Source organism: Pelobates fuscus, chromosome 1 (genome assembly GCF_036172605.1).
Source record: "Pelobates fuscus isolate aPelFus1 chromosome 1, aPelFus1.pri, whole genome shotgun sequence".
NCBI lineage: Eukaryota > Metazoa > Chordata > Amphibia > Anura > Pelobatidae > Pelobates > Pelobates fuscus.
In genome coordinates this window covers 124,525,408-124,546,659 of record NC_086317.1, presented here as the reverse complement: position 1 = coordinate 124,546,659, position 21,252 = coordinate 124,525,408, and the positions used below count along the sequence as shown (strand labels likewise).

General features: G+C 39.4%; 1 protein-coding gene across 2 annotated transcripts in view; it reads left to right on the top strand.

Moving 5' to 3' along the window:
* Positions 1–21,252, top strand: part of RPS6KA3 (ribosomal protein S6 kinase A3) — a 153,003-nt gene that overhangs the window by 47,592 nt on the left and 84,159 nt on the right. The window contains exon 1 of one of the 2 annotated variants that reach the window (XM_063450208.1): positions 11,558–11,629. The exons of the other annotated variant lie outside the window; for it this stretch is intronic. The gene's annotated coding sequence lies outside the window, so the exon portion shown is untranslated. Of the gene's footprint in view, positions 1–11,557; positions 11,630–21,252 lie in introns of those variants that run through there. 2 annotated transcript variants of the gene reach the window in all.

Sequence of the window (21,252 nt, the reverse complement as noted above, 5' to 3'; positions counted from 1 at the left end):
GCCTGAATTTCACAGCTGTCACTGAAAAGTGACAGATCCACTTTAAAATACAGAAAAGTACTGTATAACATTTCACACATCTTCAACATGCTCTCCGTCTTCTAGTAACTGTTTTTGAAAATGGAATGCAGTTATTCTTTTTGTAAATATTATTGAGTTACATACACTGTATTTATTCTAGATAGAATGAAGAAGCATGAATTTGGGAAACTTGTTAAGAAAAACAGACACAAACATGTCATTCACAATAACCTTAAAATAGAACTTCTTGTAATCATTTCTCTGCCTGATCCCATGTTAGTGCTAAACTAACAATTTGGCACTTAAATATTTATAAACAAAGATTTTTGGGGGGGAGGAGGGGATGATGGGTCTCTTGAGCGGAATTGTTAACTAGACTTACCTGACTTTGATCTGATGTTCACTGCATTCAACAAGAGCATTTCCTGTTGTCGTTATCTGCTTAATTTAAAATGAACCTTGCTTTAACCCCTTAAGGACCAAACTTCTGGAATAAAAGGGAATCATGACATGTCACACATGTCATGTGTCCTTAAAGGGTTAAATATCTTCTATATATTCATAAAGATGCATGGTGTATTCAATATGGAATACAAATATTTACTCTATTTTCCTCCGTTCCAGCACCTCTTCGTGTAATTCCTACTTTTGAAATGGAGTAGACATTTCAACAGAACCAACAGTATTTAATGATGGTTATAATCACGTCATTTTCTTTAACGAAACAGGAATTTGTCGTCCCCCCCCCCCCCCCCGACCTCCTATTTTTTTTTTTTCGCTCCATGCCTCTCTCACAACTCTTTGAGAGACTTTTGAAGTAAAGAATGTGGCACACCTCTAATTGTAAATAAAGTTTACATTTAATGCTATGATTTTGTACACTGATTTTTTTTTTTTGCTTTAAAATGAGCTTTGCTGTACCAGTAGCACAATATTGCTGGACTGCTTTTAAATTTGGCCACAGAAAGATTTTTCATCATGATCACTGACCAAACAAATCTTAGCCTTCTAGCGGATGTTCATATATCCTGTGCTTTGGACTGTGCTTGGAACCGGACCAAAAATAATGCATTTTGTTATGCTTTAGCACTCTGATTTCCATTCTCCTTCTTACTGGTGTCTGTCCCATACATTTAACTGCATATGTAAGATCATGATTACCTTTTTAACCCCTTAAGAATGGAGGTATTTGTCCAAGTTCTGAACCAAAAGAAAACCTTGAATTTGAGCTATAAGTTTGTTCCACTGTAATTTTAAGGTTTTCTCTTAAAGTGCCCCAATATCATACCTTTGACAGGAAGGGCTTTCATATGACATCCTATATCTATATCGAGCACAACATTACGGGTGGGAAAAAAAAACACATTTAAGAAAATCATTCCTCTGTTGATTAGTTGGTAATATGGTTAACTTCAAATGGATGTGGGAAAGAAATAATAATTAAAAAAAATTATAATCTGCAAGATTGCAGATTTTAACAGATGGTCATTGAACAAACAATATTTATGATGGATTGTGTTAATATTTACTATAGGTATGTTTACATAGGGTTGTCTTGTGGTATTACATTTACACCAGCATTGTTTATTGTAAGAGTATACACATTTAAAACTTTGCCAACACTTTCTTGGTATGGAATTAAACAAATAAAAATCAAATGTTACCTTTTTAATATAATTCTTTGAACTGTCTTTATGTAGGAATAAATAACAAATGTTTCTTTAATATGTAAAGATCAAAAAGGTTCCCAGAGCTTTAATTCACATTTTAAATTATTTGAAAAAAGTTTAATGCAACCATTGCTTCATCCCAACTGCTTTGGAATGTTTCGTTATTACACAACCACAAACTGTGACAAAGCTTGTTCTAGCAGGTTCCAAACACTGTAATAGCTGAATGGTCACGTAAAACTGCACAAAATAGACGACAACAGATAAAAGACCTCAAACTGCCACTAGTTGCCAAGTGAGATTTATTATTTTTATTGAAGCCACTTTCAGAATTTTAAATGACGGTAAACAAAAATATGTTTTTAAGATGGTGTCCTGCTGTGTAAATACATTTTCTTGTTTTGACCAAATTTATTTTTATGCTGTCCTGGCGTTAAGCCCATGCACAGAGCACTTCAGAACGCTAACATTGCATATTGCTGAGACATAATGACAGGGATTCATCAAATATTCAATGTGAACACCAATTGCATATAGTATGCCAAAAGTGTGTTGTTGTTTTTTTGTTTTGTTTTTTTGGGTGTGTGTATGTTGCTCCGACTTCTTAGTTATTTTAAAGTGGTCATGGTTCCTGGAGTCTGAATTTGCATTGTTTCAAAGTGAAACTCTACACATACAAACTTTAACCCCTTTGCTGCCAGTGACGTGACTATCTCTAGCAGAGTCATTTACAGCCCAGCGCAAGAGTTCCAGACTGACTGATATCAAGTGTGTGCATATTCCTAGGCAAGCTACTGAACTCCTTACCTGAGGGCGGGCAGGTGATGCGCTCAGTCAATGGATGGCCAGCGAGAGAAACTTCCGGCTTCTGCATCTCTGGCCACCGGCCAAATTGTTGCAAAATAGTTTACCTCTTTACTGGCAAATGGTTTAAGCTATTTTGCATGATAACCACATTGGGCTGTAGTGGTTATAATGCTTTTAGTGACATTTTAAAGGGATCCTATAGTGCCAGGAAAACATAGCCGTTTTCCTGGCACTATAGAGTTAATAGGCCCCCTCCCGCAGTGCTTACCTGAATCCAGCGCCGATATCACTCAGCACTGGGTCAGGCACCGTCCGCACTCCTACCCCGCCGACATCCGCAGGTGGGGGAGACATAATGCGCATGCGTCCCTATGGCTAAAACTGACGCTGGAGGTCTGTGAGGACGTCCAGCGTCAGATAACGGACCAAAAGTCAGTTTGGATTCCGGAAGCAGCCACAGAGGGCAGACTTCTGGAACTGCAATGTTTTACATTGCAACACTAAGTGCAAAATGGCCACAGCACACAGACCACTTCAATTAGCTGAAGTGGTCTGGGTCCCTACAGTGTCCCTTTAAGTCCTGCTATTTTATCTAAAGGAGGCATGGGCCTGGCAATTTCATTGAAATTAACGGCATGTTTATAATTTAATGCTACATCTTTTCAAAAATCTAGCTAAGGAATAAATCTGCTGTCTTGAAAGCTCAATTGAATGGTTCAGAGCAGTCGGTCCAAATGCAAATGGTTCTCAATTTTGTCCTCTGGTAATGCAAAAAAACATTGTATGTGTGGTTATTACTATAATAGAGCACACTAGATTTATGAAATTCACCAGAAATGTCAATGCATGACAATAGGGAAGGAAACAAATTACCACGAACGGCAAGGTTCCTTACCTTGATATATCTCAATTTAACTTTTTGTTAAGCTCAGTATATATTTATACCATGTAATGATTATCAGATTTCACAAATGGAACATGGTGGTCCAGGAAAATGTAGCAACATATAACACTGTGGAAAGAAAATCAATAGGCCATTACATGTTCAGCAAACTACAGCTTATTCCATTAGGTAGAAATCTAGAAATAGCCTTCCTTTCAGACTGCTGATTCAGCATCCAGTGCAACATATTTATCTAGAGAAGCTTTTTAGACCCTGATTGCTTCAAACATACTTCTTTTTTCCCCCTCTGTCTCTGCATATCCTGCATCTTGTATTGGATATAAATAAATCCTTTCCTGTTCAAAAGGATGAGTTGCATTTCTTTTCAAACAGAGGGGTGGTATGGTGTGTTGTGTGCGTGTTACTAATAATTTCTCCTCAAAGCCAGTCTTGTTACACTGCAGAGCCTGGCTGAATGTTCACTGTGGGAAACATTGCTTAACATGGACACCATTGCTAATATAGTCACACTAATCATAGAGCAATGCCCTACAAAGTCCTGCTTTGTGGTTTGGCTTGCTGTACTTTAAATATATATTGGCTTATTTTTGAAAGAATTCCACCATTGGAAATATTTTATTTTTTGTGTGTTTTGTCCCCAGAGCTTGCTATATATGGGACTCCTCTTTCTCCCCCTCTCAATTAGTTATGTAATAAGATTGGTGCAGTTGAGTACAGGGATGCATCAGTACTTCCCATATCTACAGTATAAGTGTATGCTTCACAAACTATTACAATAAAGTATACCTGCTTTTTTATTGAACCTAGAAATCCAGTAGCCATTCAGATACCAAGTATGTTGTTTCTGGATATTATGATTATTATTTTTCCTGATTATCTATATCTACATGTGTTATATACTGTACATTTTTGTAAACTTTCTTGAATATGAGTTTTGGATCCTTTATATACATAGTCCACATAGGAGGATTTTTCCGGTTTGTCCCTTAGTGTACTTTATAGGCCCTCATGATCTGTTTTTTTTTTTTTGTTTTGTTTTGTTGTGGATGGGATCTATGGGCCTGTTTTGTGTCTGCATTCACACGCAAACCACCCCAATCCCTGAAACTCTTGGGAGGATCCCAAACTACAGTATATTGGCTGAACATGCCCTCCTTGATTCTAAATTGTATTAATTGTGCATAGCAGATTGCGATCCAATATATTCACGCAAATCAGAACTGTAGAGAACATGTACAACTGTTGTTACAAGAGGGTTTCTCTGTTGTATTTCTAGAGTTTCCTACAGACTAGATGTGCATCTCTACAATGCACGTTACCAAATATATTAAACAGGGATACTTTGTGAAGCCATATTTTTTTAACAACTGTTTTTTTTTTTTGTTTTGTTTTTTTACAAGTATCCAAAAACTTGTCTATATACTTCATATAGCATTGTCATGAAATTAATACAGTAAGCTTTAAGAGCCATGTCTTAAAAGAAGGAAAACAAACATTTTATTTGAACTATTAATTACATACTAAAATCTTGGAATGGTGCAGTTCCTTAATCCTGATCTTAACCATAAAGTCTCTAGATTGTGCCTACTATAGTTTGGTCGAAAGTGTTCAACCAGTTGATCTACATTTGAAGTGCAACTCCCATAATCTATTAAAATGGGCACGGCGGGCCTGTATCCTATAAGTTGTGATGAAAGAGGAACTCTCAATGGACTGATTTTTAACACAACCAAATAGTTAACAATTATTATTATTTTTTTCCTGCTATATATTTTTATGGTTTTACTGACATACTTTTCTGGCCAATGTGAATAGGTCAGTGAGTTCACTAGTTAACTGCTCCTGCATGTGTACAGCACTAATGTAGAAACACTGTGAGTGCACTTGTACTCTTAAAGAAATCTCTTCTTTAGATGCTAGAGTTCACTAGTGTGTCTGTGCCTGAGGCATCGTGGGACAGCAGAAATGCTGCAGTATGTAATTGCAGCTGAGGTTAGTACAAAAATGTATTTTATAATTGATTTATCTATATGGCATTATTCACCCAAGCAAATGCTGAGATAGTGTTTATTGGGATGAAGGAATGAGGAACTGCTTCTTCTTGTGACCGTTCCTTTTTAACATTTAATGAGGCTAGCTTTTTATTTTAATTTTAACCCCTGCCAGCAGCATCCTTATTTTATATACCGTACTATAATTACCTTCAATAAATATATTATTACTTTTCTGACCGCTAATAGCAGTTGCCAAATGAAAATCATATAATTGTGTTAAATGCGTCCAATTTTTATTTATTTTTTTTGCACCACTTTGTTTGGTTTTCTGATTAATGGACGTGCATTTCATTTGTGTTAGGATTTTTTTTTTTAATTGAAGTGTTTGGCCCCGTAATCTTTTGATTTAGAATGCATTTCCGCTCCTTTCCACTATTAGTGATTTTTACAACACTTGCCAAGCGTAGGTTTTATTCAAGGCATCACTTAGTGGGACTCTTGGAGTGCAGTTAAATACTTTACATTCATTATAACCCACTTAACAGGTCATAAGCAGCTGGAGATTATTTCCTTAATAAGTAGGTAATAGTATTTCCAGTATGAAAGCTAAACATTATGGGTTTATTCACTAAAGAGTGGATTATAGTGACCGGAAATCCAATCTGCACTTTAGGTCAAAATAGTCATATTGGGGGGGGGGGAATCTACAGAGTGACATTAGTCAAAATGTTGCAATTCGGGTATATTTTTAGTAAAATGTTTAGTGAATGCACCCCATCATATTTAGCCAATCGTACATCCTATTGCAGTGCAGTGTCTGGATTGAATTTTTCTTTTTAAAAGATTGTCCACATAAATTTAGAACATTTGATACCAAAGCTACAATGGTTTGAAACGTATCCATGTCATGATACTTAGGCTAATAGTTATGTTGCCAGGAGTGTTTGGGCACCTTCAGTGTCCGTTTTCAAATCATCGATGAACAGTTTGACAACTTTACCTGGGTCACCTGGACACCCAAACACATTCCTCCCAACCATCCTGATTTTGGTGGGACAGCCCCGATTTTAGAGTTCTGTCCCAGCTTTGTTTCCTGCTTTTTGGGGACATCCGTGAACTTTCCACAAAAAGTGTAGTGCGAGCAAATCATTAGACATGCTTGCGCTGCATTCAGGGCATTAGGACCCTGCAGAGCGCACTGAAACAGGGCTTCTTGCAAGTCCTGCCCTCAGGGGGATGGGCCTGCTTGGTTGGCAGACAGCCTGGCCTGCGTTTACACCTGGCTGGCCAGCCAGTAATTTAGACTCCCCTTCCACTCCCCTCCCTTCCTGGACAGATTTGCCTCCTCCACCCCATTTGGCAGAACCAGTGACTCCCCACCCTCATTACCCACTTCTATCAGCACCTGACAATGTTAAGGGGGTGTGTACACAGCATTACTGCTTCTCTAGGTACGTTGTTACACCATTCTAAATATGGCACCCTAACCATTACAGCAGGCTGTAGTGGTTATGGTGCTTAGTGTTCAGTTGATTTCACTTTGGGCACTTATAAATGTCACATACTGCAGGGCATGACTAAACCGAATGCAGACATTTCAAGTGTCAGGCAGAACATTGGCAACCTCAATGATCTCTACAAATTATTCTGTTACATACCAGCCAAAGTAGCTGCTTCACCTCACCCATATAAATTGAAAATTAGGACTGATAAATGAGTGATAGATATGTGCAGACATGTACAGAAAAGAACAGGTTATTGAATGATATTGATGACTTATTGAATTAATGTTCTTCTCTTTAAGTGTGCTGAGAATTGAATGCACATTACACACACACCTGCTAAGATCCTTACAGTGAAGCATTCAATATGGCTGTCTTCCTAGACAAACTTAACTTCTTCATGTTGATGTGCAGTAAATTAAAAGTGCTATGCTGTATTATGTAGAATTTGTTAATCTGGGATTTTGATTAAGGTGTAGTCCTTTTGGAATTCCATGCTAATTAATAAATGTAATTTCCCTTTCTGCTGCAAATTATCCTTTGTACAGCGCTACGGAATCTGTTGGTGCTATATAAATAATAAAATATGCGTTTTACATATGTAAAGTAAGCATGTCGAAGAATATGCGTTTTACATATGTAAAGTAAGCATGTCGAAGAAAACATGGCTGATCTGACAACTCTAATTTATAGCAGGGAATGATTGGTTTAATTGTTTTGTGTATCTGATCATTTTAATTTTAAGCTTTGATAGTTCTATAAAGCTCTTAAAGTACCCAGACGTATCATACTGAATACAGTGATTCAGAACGTTTGGTTGTTTTATTTGCTTAATGTCAACTTTGGAATACAATGTGTCACTTCTTCCTGCTAACTACAGTGTAAGCGTCTGTGAAAGAACATTGCTGTCCGCCATTTGTCAGATCCTAGTTTCCTGTTTAGCTCTCCTGTGCGACATGCAGTCTTTCAGTTTTTGTTTTTCTTTTGTGCTGAGATGATGATTTTTTTTTTTTTTTTTTGGTCAGAGGAAAAGGATCAGGCCTCCTTTGCTTGCAATCTCTGACTCTCCTCTCACAGGAAATTTTCTAATTGCCGGAACAGCTGGTAGCAGAGAGAACTTCAGGGGTTTGGCCTTCCTTTTTTGACTTGTCAGATGTCTGTACAGGAAAGCAATATGCTTTCATGGCCATGCTAAAATTCTGGGCTCTGCGAATACGTTCATTTCGGGTAAGCTTTTGTTAAATATATAAAACCTATATACAGCTTTATCCTTTCTTGTCAAACAGTAATACTGGAGGTTTTTGATATAGTGTAAGCTTCTTTTTTTTTGTTCTTAGCATAACTTTTTAATAAGTTTGATCTGCATAAAATTCCTTTTGTTTCCAGAACTTTAAAAGACTGGCAAGCGTCGTAAAAGTGGATACAAGTTATTAAAGTAGATTTAGCTATTGTACAGTGGATTATAAACATGTTGGAACTTGTTGGTTATTTCCTTTGCTCTGTGTGTTAGATTTTTCATACCAGACTTGGCTAAAATGCCCTGCACGTTGTGCAAGCATAGAACAGTGTGTTAGAGTAAAGCAGCATTTAGTTGCTGTTGAAAGCACTCGAACAGTTAAATCCTTCTCTCTTTTTTTATTTTTTTCACAAATCAGCTGTTCAACCTAGGCATGAGCTAGCAACAACCCTTACACCAAACACACTATATTGAGTAGCAAGAAATCGTATACTTTTAAATGCACTTTGTAATACTTGCATTACATGACTTAAAGGTTTATTAAATAAACACTGAATTGTTGGGACATGACAACTTAGTTGCAGTATTTAGGATAAAAGGGTCATGCTTTAACTAAGCACTTTTTAAATTTGTCAATTTTTGTTTTCTGTAAACGACATATTTGTGTTTAATGAACAAAAAAAAAAATTATTTTTTTTTTAACCCAAAAGTCCATATGACAGGGGCTTATTTCCTAAACTTGAAATTGCTGTGAATTGAAATTTGAAAAGATAATTCAGGTTTCCATAGTCAAACTGTCAAATATAACTGAATTGGTGACATTTTCCATAAGCTCTAGTGGCCTCAAAGTTGCTGTTTGCTGCAGTTAGGGGTTTAGTAAATACACTCTCACGTGTTTATTTTCTATTCATTGAAATATATTTTATTCATTTTTTTTTTCCTTTTTTTGGGAGGGGGGGGGGGTGGTTATTCTCCTTAACATAAACCTTTTTGGGGGTGTTTTTACATTAGTAGAATTTAGCTTTAGTTAATCTAAATTTATTTGTGGGTTTTTTTTTTTTGTTTTTTTTTTTCATTTTGAAGAATAATTTCTTTTATGATCTTTTAGTTTTTATTTTCTTTATTTACTTATTTGGCATTTTCTAATTTTAAAAGTCCAAGCAGGGCTTTGTGGTGTTTGCTTTGATTATTTTTTATAAAGCGCCAGCAACTTCCCTAGCGCTGTTCAATAGGTGGGCTATTAAACATGTATTTGCAACGAGACGAGCTGGACACCTAGTGTTGAGGGTCCTGCTTAAACGCACTTACATTCTAGACTAGAGGGAGTGGAGTAAAGTGGCACAAGAGGTACAGGAAGGCTGTATTTCATGTACGGGAAAAAAGTAGGTTGCTAGAACAGTTAACAGTTTTTTTAGATGACAGTTTTGATCACTGCATCACTATATCTCTGTTTTATTGTCTTCAATTCATTGAATTTCTACAAAAATCTAGTGCTTTAAAGTAACAGGAATGCCTCAGTGACTCCTAAAACCTTGTATTTGCATTGGTGAGCCTATATTAACCCCTTATAGACCAGGATGTGTTGGGATGCAACATGTTTGTGACCAAGGCCTTTTTGGCACTTCAGCCATGTGTTCATTATTATTATTTTATTTATATAGAGCCAGCAAACTCTGTAGTGCTGTACAATCGGTATCATTTCTACCACAACTTTTCCCTTTCTGTTTCAGTGCACCGTAAATATTATAAAATAAAATTTAAAGGAGAAATTGGGCTAAGCTATATTTATACATAACACAATTTTAAATATGAATAAAATTCCCAGAACCAGTTTTTTATTTTTTTATTTTACAACTGCAGCAGACACCCCATATTTGAATTCTGCTTCTTTTTGGAAGTACAATGACACCTAACATGTATACCTTTTCACCTATTCTTACCCACTAATTCCACCTTTTGAGGTATTCCCTCTACAACCGTCCGCACTGACATCTTAGGATTTCCCAGCTCACCCTGTACAGAGGGCTCCTGAAACTGTGATCAGTTTTGGGCATCTGGAATATCCAGTACTGAATACGAAGCAGAGAAGCATGCAGGTAGACCATTCCAGGGTCTTATCCCTCTTACTGATAGTGATTTACTAATAATAATCTTATTTCCACTGACTGATTTCTAAACACATTTATTGTAGTTTAAAGACTCATTACTGTGAGCATTATTGCTGTGGAGCGTTGTTGTACATTCAGACACATCAGCAATGTATAGTTCTAGAAAAGAGGGACCTTGGGGGAAAAAAAGAGGGGGAGGGGAATTTGGGCCCCTCATAGGGGCACTTGGAAGAATTTCTTACCTCTTTGCAAACAGAGGGGTAAAGTTCTGTTTCAAGCTTTAACTGGTATTGCTGTGTTTGGTTTTGATATAAACATTAAAGTGAAGCTAGTGCCAGGAAAACAACTAAATTTTCTTGGCACTAGAGCTACTTGTTCCCCCTCCCCCTCTACACATACCCCTCCTCCCCTCCAATGCCTTCCTATGGGGATTTCGGTGATGCTGGAATTCCTCATGCATAGCGTAATGGTGACCAAAAGTCTCCTAACCACCCTGAAGTCCCTCTAGTGACTGTCTGGTAGACGGCCACTAGAGGAGGCGTTAACCCTAGCAGGTAATTATTGCAGTTTATTAAAAACTGCCATAATCACCTGCTCAAGATTAAGCTTGCTGGGACACTGAACCAAGACCACTTCAATGAGCTGAAGTGGTTTGGGTGCCTATAGATAAAACATACTATTATGCTTTATCTTGTAACACTGTCCACTTTCCCACTGTTTTTTCAAGTTCCCGTTTTATATTCTATTCATCTATATACTCGTTCCTATTCACCTTAGCAGTGCATGAGTGGGTGGCAAGGAAGTCTGACAGTCAGCATCTCTAATGCTGAGCATTTCATGTGGCCATATCATTCTATGTGATCATGTGCAATCATATATATTCTGCCGTTTCCAGTCTTATTTCTGTATCCTGACAGTAATTTAAAGATTTTATTTCAATGGCTTTTGATACGAGTGGTTTCCAAATGTTCAGATCTGTCTTGATTTTCTGATTTGTGAAGCTCTCAAAATGCAGCATTAAAGATTTGTCAACATTTTTAAGCCAGCACTTCTGTGGCATCCTGATAGTTAGTCTTGCTTGTGAACTTCAAATTGACTTTAGTGTCAAGTTCCTCTTTGCTGACAATGTTGTATTTTTAGTGGCATCAGCCATCTTTAATTTTTAATACTGTTCTCGTTGGACTTATTGAGGGAACACTCCAAGCACTATAGCCACTACAGTACAGCCCTGGCACTTCCCCAATTATAAATAGTCAAACACTTTTTTTTAGAATAGATTGACTTCTAATCTGGGGTCCGGAAGCTCTCTGTCTGAGCTCAGCCAGGCATTGCACGGTTTGATCAAGGGGATCTCCGGCTTCCGGCTCTCTGGTTGATGTAGAAAAGGTGGGGAGCGGTACCTGTTAAACACTTTATGTAATTGTCAAACTTCATAAAAGAGTGTTTTTTGTTTTTTTTATACATGCTTGTCCAATTGCAATATTTTGCCTTCTTAGAACGTTCAGCCGTACATGCTGTTGGCGAATTAAAGTCCTAGCCTTGGCAGGCTGAACTTTGCTAGTGCTGAATGCACTATGCACCTCTCCATTCCTGCAGTGCGGAGTAACTTTTTTTTGTTTTAAAGGTTTGACTAGCAGCACAAGACCTGATATATAATCTAACTGTCCTATAAGCAAAAAATTACAGATGGAAATGCATGTGTAAAAAATAGGATTTTGTTATGAGAAGTGTATACTGTAAGCTTTCGGTACTAAACATTGGGGAAGATGCACACTGTTCCCCCTATGTATTTTCTAGTGTTCTTTGCTCTTGTCTTGTGTGTCTAATTACATAGCATTTGGAAATGTGACCTGACTTTTGTGGACAATTGGGAATTTTGTGGACAATATTTATTTGAACACTGGGGCTCCCCTCCATCCCTGACACACAAAGACATGCTGACACACAAAGACATGCTGACACACAAAGACATGCTGACACACAAAGACATGCTGACACACAAAGACATGCTGACACACAAAGACATGCTGACACACAAAGACATGCTGACACACAAAGACATGCTGACACACAAAGACATGCTGACACACAAAGACATGCTGACACACAAAGACATGCTGACACACAAAGACATGCTGACACACAAAGACATGCTGACACACAAAGACATGCTGACACACAAAGACATGCTGACACACAAAGACATGCTGACACACAAAGACATGCTGACACACAAAGACATGCTGACACACAAAGACATGCTGACACACAAAGACACGCTGACACACAAAGACACGCTGACACACAAAGACACGCTGACACACAAAGACACGCTGACACACAAAGACACGCTGACACACAAAGACACGCTGACACACACACGCTGACACACACACGCTGACACACACACGCTGACACACACACGCTGACACACACACGCTGACACACACACGCTGACACACACACGCTGACACACACACGCTGACACACACACGCTGACACACACACGCTGACACACACACGCTGACACACACACGCTGACACACACACGCTGACACACACACGCTGACACACACACGCTGACACACACACGCTGACACACACACGCTGACACACACACGCTGACACACACACGCTGACACACACACGCTGACACACACACGCTGACACACACACGCTGACACACACACGCTGACACACACACGCTGACACACACACGCTGACACACACACGCTGACACACACACGCTGACACACACACGCTGACACACACACGCTGACACACACACGCTGACACACACACGCTGACACACACACGCTGACACACACACGCTGACACACACACGCTGACACACACACGCTGACACACACACGCTGACACACACACGCTGACACACACACGCTGACACACACACGCTGACACACACACGCTGACACACACACGCTGACACACACACGCTGACACACACACGCTGACACACACACGCTGACACACACACGCTGACACACACACGCTGACACACACACGCTGACACACACACGCTGACACACACACGCTGACACACACACGCTGACACACACACGCTGACACACACACACGCTGACACACACACACGCTGACACACACACACGCTGACACACACACACGCTGACACACACACACGCTGACACACACACACGCTGACACACACACACGCTGACACACACACACGCTGACACACACACACGCTGACACACACACACGCTGACACACACACATACACTTTAAAACTCACCCTCCAGTTTCCTACCTTTCCTGCTGGTGGCTGAAGGCGTTGGGAGTTGGGAGTTGGGGTCTAGAGCTCTTGGCCAGCCCCCCTCCAATCTGCCTACTCTTCTTTCCTGCGCGCTCCTCTCTTTGTGGGAGGAAGTGATGCGTGGCCGTCACTTCCTCCCAGCCTGCTGCCGAAAAGCAAGGGGCCCGCTCGTGCTGTTAAAGCACCTCAGCGTGTGACCGGGTCCCTGCTGACAGAAGCCCAGCGGGTGGTCCTTTGTGCATGGGCCACCCGGTGGGCCTGCTTAGTGTGCAGATTACCAGCCAGAGGGTTAGAAATAGTTGAGGCCAGCAGGGCTCACGGTGCAGCTGCCCAGTTTGCCCCGCGTTAAAGAAGGCCCTGCGTATATGAGCTATTATATTGTTTATGTTCATGAGTAGTTTATGGTATTGTGTATGATACATATGAATGTAAGCTGTGTATGGGTGCTGCTTGTGGAATTGTGTGTGTGTGTGGATGGATATGTCAAAGTGTGTGTTTGGTAGTGTGTGGGGGCTGTTTGGGGTATTGCATGTGGGGTTGTGTGCATGTATCTGGATTGTTAGTGGTGTTTCGTTTGTGCGGATTGTGTGTATGTTTGTGTGTGGGCTGTCCGTATTATTTGTATGAGGGGAGGGTTATTCTGCATTTCTGTGTATATCTAGCAGTGTGGGTGACTTCCCTGGGGTCCAGTGGGGACTAGTCCGGCCAGGTACATGTCAAGGACAGGAGCTGCAACAGCAACTGCGGGCTGCTCTACTACAGTGTGGCTTCCTATTCACAAGTGCTGGGAGGAAGTGATCTGAGATCACTACCTCTACGTGTTGCAATGCATACATTTAGGATTGTCCTTCACCACCTTTTCGGATTAGCAGATATCTAAAGTTTTACTGGGACTCCTGATAGGCCAGAGCCTGTTTGACTCTAGCAGCCTTGAGTGCCGTGCAAAGACACCTCGAGTGCCGTGCATGGCACTAGTGCCGTAGGTTGCCTACCCCTGCACTAGACAATACTTAATACTTAATGCAGGGTGCTCCAGAAAGAGAGGGCCTATCCCTGACATCAAAGGGGGAAAAAAAGAAATATCCAGGCACACCTGAGCTTCTAAAAGGCAGTCTTTTTATTTGAAACAAGGAAGTAGAGACGTTTCACTTCTCTGAGCCTTTAGCAAGTCTACTTGACTTGATAAAGGCTCAAAGAGGAGCCGTAACATCGTCACCTCTAGTAGCATTCTGAGGAGTGTCCACTAAAGGTATCCTTAAACTGTAATGTAAACACTGCTTCAATATAGTGCCGCTTTAAGAGAAAATGTCATCAATTTATTTATTTTACTGCTCTATTAGCAAATGCCTGACTGGTGTTTTTGTTTGTTTTAATCAAATTTGGTATTCTATCTGTAAAAATATTGACCTTTTTCAAGCCAGTTGTATGAATGGGGAGTCCTGGGGGGGACCTTAGGATTGGCGTTGGAGGCTCACTATGGGGTTCAATAAGTAGGCAAGAGTGTGCCAACTTAATTTAGATAAATCACTATATATATATATATATATATATATATATATATATATATATATATATATATATATATATATATATATATATATATATATGTATATATTAGTTTCTAGTGACAAGCTACACTTATGAAGGATTTGAGGTGGAGACACTGGAAACCTGCAATAATGCACTTTGCAAATAATATTTATCCCCTCCTGACTGTCATTATGCCAATCTTGTGAAACATTGTTTCCATAGAAACCTCATCTAACTTTGCCAGAGTACAGCATTCTTTGTTGATTTTATACATTTTTGGCTAAATGATAAATTACTGAATGAATGTGTAATGTACCTTAGTTATCTACAAATCCATGAACTAATTTCACGTAGTGTATTTTAATGTGTTATTCAGTTGTTTCATCACCACTAGGTTAAAAGTTCCGTAACCTTTGTATATCCATTTTTAAATAAATTCCAGTTCAGTTTTATTGGTTTTCATAACTTTATTATCTTTTGCTAGACACATTTGATGATTGTGTTAAAGCAGCACTGTCACTTTATAGGATTTGTTTTTAAAACATTCCTTTTTGTCACTTTCACTGATGAAATCATTGTCATACGTTTTACTGTTTTGAAACACTAATATTTGTGTTCGGCAAAGTCTAACCGTACCCCTATTTACAGGTTTTATTGTGTTTTCGAAAGTTTACAGGTTCAAATATAAGGCTTGACTTTCGTAAAAAAAAATTTTATTTTTTTTTCACGTTGAAATTTGCCAGGAATGAGAATTACCCACATGATATACCATTTGCAAAAAATGCAAAATTTAGCACTTGTGTTATTTGGCGGTTGTACATGTGTAACAGATTTTGTGTGTCAAAGTTAGAAAGTGCGTTTTGTTTAAAAATCCTATTTTATAATTTATTTTTTTATAGTAAATTATATGATGAAAATAATGGTATCTTTAGAAAGACCATTTAATGGCGAGAAAACAGTATATGATATGTGTGGGTACTGTAAATGAGTAAGAGGAAAATTACAGCTAAACACAAACACCGCAGAAATGTAAAATCGTAAAACGGTCTGGTCATTAAAAAAAATCTCTCCCAGAAAATAAGATAATAGCACCTGGAAGAAAAGATAATACTAATAAACAAAGACAAGTGCAAATGTGGGTATTAAGTGCATAAGGGGAAAAATAAAACCTGACCATGCTGCTTTAACACAGATATAACTATATAGAAGGCAATCTATTTCTTGATTAGGCTTGAAGAAGAAAAAGTAGGCAAGCATGAACTTGAGATAAGGACCTATACAACCAGTTTTGGCAAAATAGCACAAGCCATTGTTCACTAACTAAACTACACATAGGAATGGTTTGGGAAAGACTGACCATAAACTTCATTTGTTGTTGGAAGTCAGGCAAAACATTCACTTTTCGTTTTGTGTGTGTAAGCAAGGCATCAGGACTTCATGACACTAGCTATAACGATCTGCACTCACACTTTATAAAGTGTCTTGTCCTAATGCTACAATGTTTCTTTGCTCTTTTCATAATCAGTCTGCAAGTCTGTGAACAAAATGAAAGCAAGTATATGATATAAATGAGTGATAAACCTCAGTGCCTTCAGTTGAAGCTTCTCTTTCATGTTGTGGGGACTTTGCATAATTTGTAAACACGTCGCTGCTTGGGGTCTGGTGGCCATGGGGGAGAGGGATAGGTTAGATTTACTTAGCTGAACCTGTCACACACTGGTGCTGCCATGCTCTTCTGTCCGCTCTTCTGCGGCTTTTGGCGCATCCACTTGCGGGAGCCTGTGTCCGTGCTGTACTCTCAGAGAAATTCCAATACAGTCAATCTGAGTATGTAATAAAAAAATTTGATATTTATGAAACTTATTTCTGATATGGCAAAGCTGCTTTAACCCCTTATGGACCAAACTTATGGAATAAAAGGGAATCATGACATGTGTCCTTAAGGGGTTAAAGAGAGCTCAATAAAGAGCGACATGTTCATGTTTTGGAATGTTAAAATGAATTATGAATCATTGGTGATACTCATTTATACATTTTGAACATCCCAGTTATTCTATAGTTGTGAGTTTATACATGTTATACATCCAATCATCCCAAGTGATAATGGAAGCATCAGTCTTACAAACTGATGTATGTTCTTATAATCTTGAACTAAAAATGTTTATGGGTAATGAATGGCCAACCTAATGGGTATGTATGATGAATCTGAGGTCTGACTCAATATTAGGGACATCTGGATTGCAAGTCTCAGCAGACCTCTGTATCACACTACAGGTGGCTAGTAGCATGTTATGAAAGTTCCATGATGTTTTGTTGATAGAAAGTTGGTCTAGGACTTGAAGGCTTGACTAGTGTATTAAGGCCTTATATTGAGGAGGGAAACTTGTTGAAAGCAATAGTATATTATGGAATGTCATATGGTGAGTTGATTTCTCAGGGGCGAGAGGCACATATTAAGAGTCTTGACTCTCACCTCCTGCTATACAATATGCTTACTTCCGGTAGAGTTTTATTGCTCACCTTTATCTTGAGATCATGCTAAAATAGATCTTGAGAATTTGCATTTGTAAAGTGCTGCAATTTAGTGTACTGTGTCTTTCTCTGTAAGCATCATGGTTGATTTAAAAAAAAAAAAAAAAAAAAAAAAACCTTCTCATGGCCCTTGGTGTGCTATGAAGTTTTTGTCCTGTCCTAAAGCTAATGCAAATATTAATGTCCTCCAGTGTGGTGGAGAAATGTTTGCTCTGCATTTTCCAGGCCATCAGATTACTCAATCGCTCTGACCGATCAAGGTTTTTAATTAGCTTTGCATTTCCACTCTTTTGTCTCTCTTGCATTTAAAGCATATTTACCAGAGTACCTCGTCACAACTTTAAAGGAACACCCCGTAGCAACTTCATATCATTAAGTTGTAATGGGGTCTGGAGGTCTTGGACGTCATTTTACCCAACTTGGTTAATTTATTTTTTTTTTTTATTAGAAAACGCCAATGGACATAACAGTCCAGTAGGTTTAGTTTTTATAGGTGTAAAGAATTTGGAAATACACTATAAGGGGAAACGTATTGGGTGACCTGATCATTACATCAAGAGGGACTTTTATGACCTTGCTTTCTAAATACATGGATATTAACATGTTCATTTTGGGGTGTTTCTGTGGGACATTGTGTCCATTCATAGAGTAGAGCAATTGTGAGGTCAGTCACTGATGTTGTATGAGAAGGCCTGGCTCACAATCTCCGTTCTAGTTCACCCCAAAGATGTTTGATGGAATTAATGTCAGGACCCTGTGTAGGCCAGTAAAGTTCTTCCACACCAAACTCCTCCAACCATGTCTTTATGGACCTTGCTTTGTGCACTGGGGCAGTGTCACGCTTGAGTAGAAAAGGGCTTTCCTCAAACTGTTCCCATAAAGTTGGAAGCATAGCATTGTCCAAAATGTTTTGGCATGCTGAAACATTAAGATTTTCTTTCACTGGAAGTAAGTGACCTAGCCCAACTCCTGAAAAACATCCCTAAACCATTATCCCTCCACCAAACTTTACAATTGGCGCAATGCTGTCAGGCAAGTAACATTCTCCTGGCATCTGCCAAACCCAGTCTCGCCCATCAGACTGCCAAACAGAGAAGTGTGATTCATGACTCCACAGAACACGTTTCCACTGCCTCAAAGTCAGATCGATTGGTGTAAAGCACACCTCCATTGGATGCTTGGCATTGGCACTTTTAAAGTCACTGAGTTTTTCAGAACTACTTTTATTTTTCCCACATATGTTTATAAATGCAGACTGTATGGCTAGGTACTTGATTTTATACACCTGTTATTGGGTCTGATTTAAAACATTGGAATTCATAAATTAATAGGTATGTCACAATGATTTTGTCTACATAGCATATTTCGTATTTGTTACATGCATTCATCAGTAAATATGGTGTAAGTTTGGTTTAACAGCCAAGCTTGAAGAAATTGTAAACTGACTTAGAGATATCTTTACTACTTGGCTGTTGAACCTTGAAAGGCAACAGTCACTTCCCTTGGAATTACACAATTGAATAGAAATTTCACAATTGCCTAACTACTTTTATGACCTCATTCTTTGTTGATTGTAGGAAGAAAAATATTAACAGTCCTGGTACGTGAAAGGTTAATTTAAAGGAAAACTATAGTCACCAGAACTACAGCTTATTGAATTTGTTCTGGTGAGTAGAATCATTACCTTCAGGCTTTTTGCTGTAAACACTGTCTTTTCAGAGAAAATGCAGTGTTTACATTACAGCCTAGTGATAACTTCACTGGGCACTCCTCAGATGGCTGTTAGAGATCCTTCCTGGGTCATGGCTGCCTAAAATGCATCCAAACATCAGTATCTCCACCCTCTGCATGCAGACACTGAACTTTCCTTATAGAGATTAATTGATTCAATTAATATCTGAGGAGATGCTGATTGGCCAGGGTTGTGTTTGAATTGTGCTGGCTCTGCCCCTGATCTGCCTCCTTGTTAGTCTTAGCCAATCCTATGGGGAAGCATTATTTGATCACGCCACCACTTCTGATGTCAGAGGAAGTTCAGGCAGAGGCAGCCTCAGACTTGAATACAAGTAAGATTTTACTAAATTGATCTCTATGTGGTATAGAACCCCGGTTGCCCTACAACGGATATACGCAACGCTATCCCCGATGTGCTGGAAATGTCAAGTGGCGAGGGGCACCATACTACACCTGTGGTGGGAATGTCGAGCGATCACACCTTATTGGGACCAGGTTCACGCAGAAACCATGGTTATACTGGGCGAAGATGTAGAATGGTCGATGGAATTGGTTCTATTGCATATCACCACGCAGTCCATCTCCAGATACAAAAAGTCGATTCTTCGCCATCTATTGAACGCGGCAAAATCCCTCATTCCAGTATACTGGAAAAAAAACTGAAATTCCCACAATTACGGAATGGCTTCATAGAGTGGGGGATATACAGGCAGCAGAAGCTCTACAGGCATCCCTCACGGGGCGATCGACCAGGCACACGGAGATTTGGGAGCCGTGGTCCTTGTACCAATCCAGAGATTGAGCAGCGGATGGTGGTGAATTCCCTGGGGGGGGGGGGGAGCGATCCCACAGTTGATCCAGCTCGGGACCGGACTCGGGGCGCATCCTCAGGCGGGATGAACCTTACCGTGCGTCGGACTGCTTACCCCAGACGTAAGCTACTTCGCATGTGATTGCGTTTAGGACTTCGCAAATTGACCCACAACCACAAAATAGGGCGACCAGACTAGTAACCACCTAACCTGATTTTGTCCTATGCACACCAACACAAACCATTAAGCGACTACACCCAACTGTGGGAAGCCACTAGTGAATAGGTAGTACAATGTCTGCCCACATAGCACTTGCATGGAGAGGTGGTCAACGTGGAGGGGGGGGGGGGCACCTCTACACCCCTACACTTCTATTTCCCCCACTTTTTCCTTCTAATCTTTAACCTTATTTCCCTACGACACAACACCCAAACTAGACAGATATGGCTAACGTTCCCAGCTTGATGACTGACACTAGGTTTAAATGCTTCACGGAATCGGAACAACGTCAGTGGGGAACACAAGGGGATATCCGCCTCCAAAATGTTTTATGTATTACATATGACCTTAATGTTACCATATCCATGACGCTAACTTATTACTTCCTGCATTTATACCTGTTTTGTTAGGTAGTACATACAGTTTGATAACTCTTATACTATTCTGATCGTTATTATGCTATACTGCAAGGGCCTGCGTGCCCAACATATCTATGACTTCAACTTAATAAAACAGATTATCCAAAAAAAAGTAAGATTTTACTATCTTTAGGGAGGCCAAGGGGGCTAGATAGTGGTTTTAACACTATAGGGTCAGGAATGCATGTAATTACTGTTATAACGTTTAGGATGTGCAAAAGTCCAAAACTGGGTCTACAGAAGATTTTGCAAGACTGCGGTGTCTTGAATATATATAGGTAGTCTAATATTGTGCCACAGACATCTGATGTCTATACCAATTGTGACCAGTGGCTGATGGTAAATGACAGGATGTGGCTGCAGAAACTCAGACCATTGGCATTTACAGTGCTAGGGGATATTAACACTACATAAACTACGTAATGCTGTGCACATACTCACATGCTGAATTGTCAGTATATAAAGCAT